The sequence below is a fragment of the Elaeis guineensis genome, chromosome 3 (genome assembly GCF_000442705.2).
Source record: "Elaeis guineensis isolate ETL-2024a chromosome 3, EG11, whole genome shotgun sequence".
Lineage (NCBI taxonomy): Eukaryota > Viridiplantae > Streptophyta > Magnoliopsida > Arecales > Arecaceae > Elaeis > Elaeis guineensis.
The window spans coordinates 127106236-127112735 of NC_025995.2; the positions used below are offsets into that span (position 1 = coordinate 127106236).

At 46.6% G+C, this 6500-nt stretch overlaps 1 pseudogene; it reads right to left on the reverse strand.

The window, feature by feature from the left end:
• Positions 1 to 1003: 1003 nt before the first annotated feature.
• On the reverse strand, positions 1004 to 5957 carry LOC140856720 (coleoptile phototropism protein 1-like; annotated as a pseudogene).
• Positions 5958 to 6500: the final 543 nt, after the last annotated feature.

Genomic DNA, 6500 nt, shown 5'->3' on the forward strand with positions numbered 1-6500 from the left:
TTTAGAGCTTGACCCCAGGCATGGTGGCACATATGTGCTCCTATCTAACATATTGGTTCATTGGAGAAGTGGAATGAAGTTGATAGAATAAGAGAGCACATGTTGGAGAGGAAAGTGAAGAAGCCTCCGGGGTGCAGTATGATAGAGGTGGATGGAGAGGCTCATGAGTTTGTCATGGGGGACGAATCACATCCTCAATCTGAGGAGATATATCGATGGTGGAGGAAATGATTTGCAGACTGAAAGAATGGGGTTATGTGCCGAACAAATCAGAAGTGCTGTTTAAGATGGATGAAGAAGAAAAGGAGAATGCTTTGTGCAGGCACAGCGAGAAGCTAGCTATTGCTTTTGGGCTTATCAGGACAAGCCGGGGACGCCAATTCGCATTACGAAGAACCTTCGTGTTTGCAGCGACTGCCACGCTGCAACAAAGCTCATCGCTAGGATTTACGAAGGGAGATCATTGTAAGGGATAGATTCCGTTTCCATCATTTCAATGAGGGAGGCTGTTCATGCAAGGACTTCTGGTGACTGTGATATATATGTACCACATCCAATGGAAGAAAATTGGTTTTTTGTTCTCAGAATGTTGATTAGCTTGCCCACACTGCTTACGGATCAGTATTCAAGTAAAGTGATAGACAACAATTATTTACATATATCTCTTAATTGTAATACTTGTATAACCATGCACAGCTTATTTGGATAAGCAATCAGCTATCCGTGTGACATCATCCTCGCCAATGAGAAGTTGTGAAGAGACGAGAAAGATGCTGCCATCTTTGTAATGCAAATTACATGGCTTCAATCTTGTTTTATCATTTACCAGAACTATTTAATGTGAACTTATGTGCTTCCTTGATTCGATTCTCCATTCAACTGGATCTTTTTCCTTTTCAGCATGCCTATCATCAGAGTCTGATTTCTTCATCTGTTTAAATGTCAAGATCTCTCTCTCTCTACCGACGAAATTCCAGCATAAGTCTGACCTGGTGTTTTGGCATATTTAAGGGTAACGTTGCATTCTCGCTCACTTTGGGCTGTAGACGTAAATTTAGTACACAGTGCAAGATGTCAGACTGCAAAGATTACAATGACAGAAGATTAATCACAAGACGACTCGGTTGCAATTCTTCTTCAAGACATTGAGTTGCGCCACTTAGGTGGCGTACCCTTTTCATGAGCCAGCCTTCCCTTCTTGGCATCCATCGGTGTCCGGCGCTCTGGCCCGACCTCATAGTCCTCAACCTTCTCCACCACGTCAGCACTTCTGAACAGGAAAGCACTCCACCGGAAGAACCCCTTCTTCTTCTTCTCCAAATTAAGCCTGTCCACTTGAGCTTGCAAGGCATGGCACTGGACCTGGAGCCTGGCCACGTCCTCCCGGAGTTTACGCATCTCAAGCTGCTGGGCCAAGACCTCCCTTTTGGAGGGGACCCGGCCTGGAGGTTCGAGGGCCGGATTCGGGCTCCGTGGCCCACCGAACGACCAACTCCACTCAGTGATCCTGTTGAGCTTTGAGTTCTCCGAGAAGAGGACCTGCATCACGGATCGGACGGGAAGGCGCTCGTTCTGGGCCGCATGGAGGGAGGCCTCCGAAGTCAGCTTTCGAGCATCGATGAGACTAAACAGGACCTTCCTCTCTTGCTTGCTAGTGTTCGGATGGGCCTGTGAAGGGAAGGAGGACACATGCTTAGCAGAATGCTTACTGGGCCTCATGGACCAGCGGGGCTAATTTGGGCAGTATACCATCCCTACCACACTCACAACAATGATATGTTTTCCGTCTTTTTGCCTCCTAGCGTACAGGAATCAGAATAACAAAGTCCTTAATGGACTCTGTCAACTAGAATAATTATTTCAAATTCAATGGCAATGGAATCTTGGAATCCTCCAATCCCAAGGACATGCTGGGCCTTGATTGCTAAAAGGCAAGTCCTTAGCTAGGGAACTTTGGTGGGCACATGGAAGATCCACCTACCATTGTCTGTACCTAAACTCTGCCAACTAGAGTTATTTCGTATCATTCGAGAAGACAAAGCCATTTCATGTCAACTTGAAACTCTGTTGAACACTAGGAAACCGGTCACATGGATGAGATTGTTTTGTTGGAATTGGGGATGAGTAGGTTACAAAAAAATATTTCCTATAAGGTGAGGAAGAGCGAACACTAGTCTTAGTATTCTAATCTTTTCACAGCCATCCACTACTTGTTTTCCATTCTTCCAGAATATGTCCGTCAAAATATAGTCGTAGGGTGTGGATAGAGTTCATGATTGGAAGTCTAGCCTACTCCTAGATGCGTTTCACTTGGTGCAAGTTTAAGTCAAATCAAACTTGGGCTCCAAAGAGAAGAATCATTGAGACTGTATGTTAGATCTTGATCACTACACTAACCCGGTCATTGACCTAGACCGAGGCTGGGGGCAGTTGTATCTTTTATGCAAAAGATTCATCTTCCTTCACATGAATCCACCATATGAGATCTGCGCAAGTGATGAATGGTTTAGTTCAGAATGTTTTAAGATCTATGCTAAGAGTGATTCAACAGTCAACATCACGAAAGAATATCAATCATTCTTTCGCACAAAACATACAACGCGAATCAAGATCAGAACCAACCCAACGTGTTGGGCGTCAGCCGACCCACGCTCGACAGGAGCCAAGCAAGGCACCCTAGAACATACGTTCTTGCCATCCCTCATGATCTAGATGCTATCGGAACAAATACCAACCTATCAAATTTCAAAGCTAGTTGCCGGTTCCCTGTGAGTTTCTGTGTCGGTACAGGGTCACATGCTCAAATCAAGCACCGTGTACCGAGTCCATTTCCGCCTTCGGGCTGTGGGCACACAAGGGTCGCACGTGAGCGTCCATGCAAAGCCCCAAAATGCGTGCGCTCCCCAGATGAGGCGAGGCCAACAGTTTCTTGTCTACGTTAGTGATAGATCTGGGAGCCGTTAGAACCGGGTGCCATATGCTAATGACGTCCGGAATAACCTACTCCAATAATTGACGTACTAGGTGTACGGCTATCTAATTTGAAAGGATTTCCGTTTCGTAAACCTATGGACTAATAATGATGCGAAAAGAAGATACATTTGCAGAAAGAGGGCGGAAAGCCTCCTAACACGAGTATCCCTGAATCCCATTATTCCAGGAAAAAAAAAAAAAAAAAGAGAGAGAAAAAAGAAAATAAATAAGAAGAGGGATGCTGGATTCCATTCAAAAGGCGATTTCCGGCATCCTATTTTCCGAGAATCATATGTTCCATCATACCCAGCTTTTCGATGGCCCATGTTCGGTCCATCTAGAGAACAAACAAACAGGCCAGGAATATGGCTGCTAACAGTGTCTTCTTGGCTCGACCTGGTCGTGCCTAAACACCCTGGCAATACCTAGCTACACACCTTTTTCTGGCCTCCTATAGCGATGTTCACTTCTTACCATGCAGTTTTCATGCTCGGGCTATTATATGAATGATCTACTTTTCTTCTTCCTTCTTTTTTTTTCTTTTTGTGTGTGTGTTGTGGGGTGGGGGGTTTGAGGTACATTAGGGGGCAAGTCTTCACAATAGATGAAACACCAAAAGGAAAATGGCCCTGACTACTCTGACAAAATGAACTCCATGAGCATACGCCAACAACAGCGCTCTCGCTTCATGATGCATGAATGATTGATATCAATCGCCTTCTTATGGTGCAGGACAAAAAACTGGGATCATGTGGATTTTAGGGCTGAACTGGAGAAATAAGGTTTTGGAACAAATGGCTGCTGCTCAAGCACTAGCCTTCCACCATACACGAGGCAAGAACTTGAGGTCCAAAACCAAAAAGGATCGAAACCTAGGAGAGGTGGCGGCAACTGGTGAAAAGGAGAAAGAAGAGGAAAGAAAAGAGGCCATGGATCTCATGACCCTGCTGCAAGTGAAGTTACATTTCAGTGGATATCGTCTATGTGAGTGCAATTGAATATGTATACCTTATCTCAAGTACTCCACATGTAGCTCAACTAGTTCTTATGTCCATGTACAGCGAATCCCTAGTATATCATGTATACCTAGCTGGTGTAGGAATTGCGCTGTGACATTTCAAGGTTTCATGAGTTTGAAAAGGTGCATCGGAGTATGGTTTAGGAAGAAAAGAAAAGACATAGGAGTATGGAGGGAAGGAGATATCTGGCAAAAGGAGTATATGGTGGCAGCCTGGGAACATGACAATGTAAGATGCTAGGACCAAATGGCCAACCAAAAAATGCATTTGGAAAATGTGAAAAAAAAATGCTATGCAGCTTCTCTGTGCACGTAAATAGCTTTGTTGTCCTGGGAATAGCATGGATAAAGAGAAGAACGCATTTGGTCGCAAAGACACCTTACCGTTGTACTAACCTCGAAATATCATCCTAAAGTGAAAAAAGCAAACTAATATTCCGTTAGAACAACTTTTTTTTTTTTTTGGCTGAAGTGAGTAAATTTTTTGGTTGTTTCAATAATTTATCCCATGAGCCCTCTATCAAGGATATCCAACAATTTATCCCAAACAAGGAGAGCAAGCCAAGAGGAACCTAATAATAAAGGGCTTAGACTTGATTTGTCATACAAAATGGGTATTCGAACTCAAACCAAGCTCGATGATATATGTTGAGGCTTGGTTGGTTAGTTCACGAAAGAGTGTATCGATCGAAACAAGCTGACTTGCTTTTAATTTTTCCTGCGAGTTCGCCTTAAGTATTGAGCTCATGTTTAAACAATATTTAAGGCAGGTTTGCTTCATGGTTGAATGAGCTCAAACGAGCCCATTGGGCCAAGCTTGGACCCTTGATCTACATCTTAAATTTGTCTGCCGACCTATGGATAGGTGTGAGTTTAGTGGAGCGAGAAGGTGTCAACATTGCCCGTGAGGCAAGGATTGCCCTTCTCTTTGTCCCCTTATACGTAGGGAATTTGGGAGATCAGTGGTTTGGTAGTCCTAAAATGCCCACTCAAATCTTCCTATACCACACTAGTCTACTTTGCACTGATTACTGAACGAGAGGTCAGGGCCTGAGGCAATGTGCAACCCGTGACGCTCGAGCGAATAAATGAATCCATGTACCTTGATGTACGTGTCGATGGCCCGGTACAAGCCGTCGTCTGTGGCCCGCGCGTAGCCCGGGACAGCCCGGGCCAGCTCCTCGAACTCCGCCACGGCCAGTCCAGCGTCCAGCGCCGCCTCCGCCAGTACGCATCCACCAGCTTCGCCACCTTGGCCAGCGCCGCCGCGCCGCTCCTCGCTACAACCACGGGGCCCTCCTCCGCCCCGACGAACCGCCGCACCAGCCTCAGCATCAGCCCCACGTCCAGCAGCGTCCCGCACGTGTGGCTGAACGCCGGTATCATCACCTCCCGCAGCGTCGCCTGGTCCAGCTGCCGGCCCGCACGCGCCTCCAGCTCGCTGATACAGCCGGCCGCGGCCCCGACCATGCTCGCCGTCCTCAGAAGCCTCAACAAGAAGTCGCAGGGAACGGCATCCCTCTCCTGGGGGAGGACACAGACGAGAGTCTCCACGAGGAAGCGCTTCTGAAGCCAGGCGGCGGTGGGGCTCTCGGGAACCCGGGAGGGATCGGCGGCGCGGCCGGTGGCCAGCTCGGGGAGCCAGCGGGAGGCGTATTGGGAGATGATGGAGCCGAGAAGGTCGGGGCGGAGGCCCTTGGCCTTGATGCCGGCGAGGGTCCGGGCCAGGTGGTCCGGGTCAAGGGTGCCGACGTCGTCGAGCCAGGGCTCGGCCTGGAAGAGGTCGGAGGCCGGCAATGGGAGTTTATCCTTGCGGTGGAAGGAGGAATTGGGGCTGTGAGATGGAGGAGACCTCATGGTTGCTCGGTTGGGGTTTTTCTTTGGTGCGGCGCCCGAGTGTGGGTTGGGATGGGATGGAAAGGATGTGGAGGAGAGAAGACTCGTACACGTCGTCTGATATGAGCAGCGTTCACGAGCGGGTATATGTAAAGGCTGAGAGTAGGGGGGGAGGAAGAGGACGCGAGTGCACATGCGTGGATGACCATTGCCGCAAATCAGCAAATGGCAATCATGTCCTTTTAAAACTTTTCTTCCGCGAACTTAAAAAAAAAAAAAAAAAATGAAGCAGCTAATTTTATTGGCATAATACTCCTTATTTTTAGTTTAGGAGGTAAGGAGGTCCAAAAGATTATGTGGCATAATCCTGAACCAAACAAATAACTAAATAAATAAAGACTAATAAGTTTGGATCATCACATGAATGAAGTGAGGAGCTTATTTGTTTCCAATTGGAGAAATGCACAACTTTATTTCTTATAAAGGTCAAATATTCACTAAGTTATCAAGAATGTAATGAAGCTTGATCCAGCACCTCCATGCTCTGCTAGGAAATATATTCTGTTAGACAATCTAAGCAATTAGAGGTCAGGTATACACACACACACTGACACACACACACACACACACACATATATATATATATATATTACTTAAAAAATATACAGCTCTA